We start from the raw sequence: 2,060 nt of genomic DNA, 5'->3' as shown, positions 1-2,060 counted from the left end.
TGTACATTTTTATGTTATTATAATTATATGCTTAACTCTCCACTCCTGTCCTTTCTGTATTGTCTCTGAAGCACATTGCATATGTTTTAATGCTCAAAGAATAATTTGAGATGCCCAGGCTGTGTGCATTCCCCAGGGTTGATGGTTGGGGCTGCTTTATGGATCAGATTTATGTAAGATGCGAAGGCAGCCGCTGGCCCTGCCCTCTCTCCTGTGTACCCTGCTCCTGGTCCCAGGTGTGGCCATCTATCTGGTAGGGCCCAGGCCTCCGCCCTCCCAGAAGGCTTCAGTCCCGAGCTCTGCCCTTTGCTGACTTCTCACCTTATCCTCTTTCCAAGTCTCTCTTCTCTTCTCTCCTAAATTTCCTTCTCTTTTCTCCTCCAAACTCCTTGCCCTCTGTTTGCTCCAAAATACATAAAACAAAAGGTATGTGAAAGAAAGAATCAGTAGATTTAAAGGTAGAAAATTAGAGATTTCTATATTGCCGCAAGTCATGAGTTGTGAGTCCTGTTAGGATGGAGTGTGTCATTTACATCACATCACATTGATAAATATGTCTAGGGGCTGATAAGCCGGTAGCGCATCTAATTTATTTAATTTTGATACTATCTTATATCTTGTCCGGTTGTTACATTCAGTTTTAGTGAAAAAAAATTGACTTTTTTCTTTTTCTCTCTTTGAGGGGGAGTTGACAGGAAGAGTCCTTGCTAAAAGGGGAGTCCTGGTATTGAGGTCAGTTGTGGGTGTTTATTTGGGGGCAGATGCTGTCGCTGGGGGTTTGTGACGCTTCCACCTGTGAACCGACCCTGGTTTCCTGGTGACTGGAGTGTAAGTGATTATGTCTTCGTTTCTAGGATCACTGTAAGAATAGTAGAATTGTCCTATCCAGGGAATTCCGCAGATGTTCATGTTCCAGTTAATAGAGGTTTGCTTTGAACTGGTGCCTTCGGGAGAAGCTTTCCAGAAGGAAGGAGTTATGTGCAGTCTTTTGCCTTGCAGGCATTACTAGATAATTGTGGTGAAGGGAGACTGTATCTGAGCCAGTGTTGCTGCCTGTCATGGCTAATAAATGACAATAAGGAAACCATCTTTCACTGAACCGTTGGTAGAAGGACTACATTTAAAAGGCAAAATTTGTGAGTGAAATGATAGGAACTCCATTTCCCTGACACATTTTGTGCTTTCTTCCCTTTTACTCTTTTAGCAGTCTGTCCTTAAAGACTTCCGAAGCCTAACAAGACCCAGCAGTGAAAGTGATCTAATATATTAGCCATCTTTTCCTAAATTAAAAATGAAGCAAAATAAGAGAACAAGCATACAAGCTGAGCTCATGAATACAAATGTAGGTTTGCAAGCCCGGTGAGCTGCAGTTCCTGTGGCCCTGGTGTAATTTTTGATCTTCCAATGTCTGTATCTACCTGAGGATTAAAAATATTTAGGTTGTTGCAAAAGGGCCTGAGGAATGCAGGGAGGGAGTTTTCTCATTGGCGAGGCTGATAAGAAGTTTTAATATTTATAGTTCACTTTTTGTTGTTGTTGTTAAAGTAAAGCCACTCTCAAAATGGTAGTTTCTACAAATCATTAGCCAGGAGGCCTGTCTAAAGCTCCAGGGAAGGACCAGAACTCAAGGTGGGGGTGCTTTGCAAGCTCTCTTGTCAGGGAACCGTGATGACTAGAGTTATGGATTACCGGCTGCAGAGGTGTCGGCAAAATAACCCTGGGTCCAGGAGTCACGTTTAGAGCAGGGTGCCCCAGAATTCTTCTGGAGATACCTTTAGCTAGCTCGACTTTTATTTCCGAACTGTTGGAAGAATCTAAAGCCCTTTCATCGTGAGGGTATATGAATCTCAAATAGTTACTGAGTACCTACCACGTATTGGGTTCTCTCATGGCTCTTGGGTGAGAGTTAGAACAGACTGGATAGCTAGATATTAGACAAGTTCCTTAGATGAAGCCCAAATTTGCCACCCACATCCCTGAGCCACGCAGGTGCCACCTGCACTTTATTTTCTCTGTGATTGGGTTGTCTATTATTTTGTGTCTGTATCCATTGGAGTAAG

The sequence above is a fragment of the Nomascus leucogenys genome, chromosome 7b (genome assembly GCF_006542625.1).
Source record: "Nomascus leucogenys isolate Asia chromosome 7b, Asia_NLE_v1, whole genome shotgun sequence".
Lineage (NCBI taxonomy): Eukaryota > Metazoa > Chordata > Mammalia > Primates > Hylobatidae > Nomascus > Nomascus leucogenys.
This window is presented reverse-complemented; position numbering follows the sequence as displayed.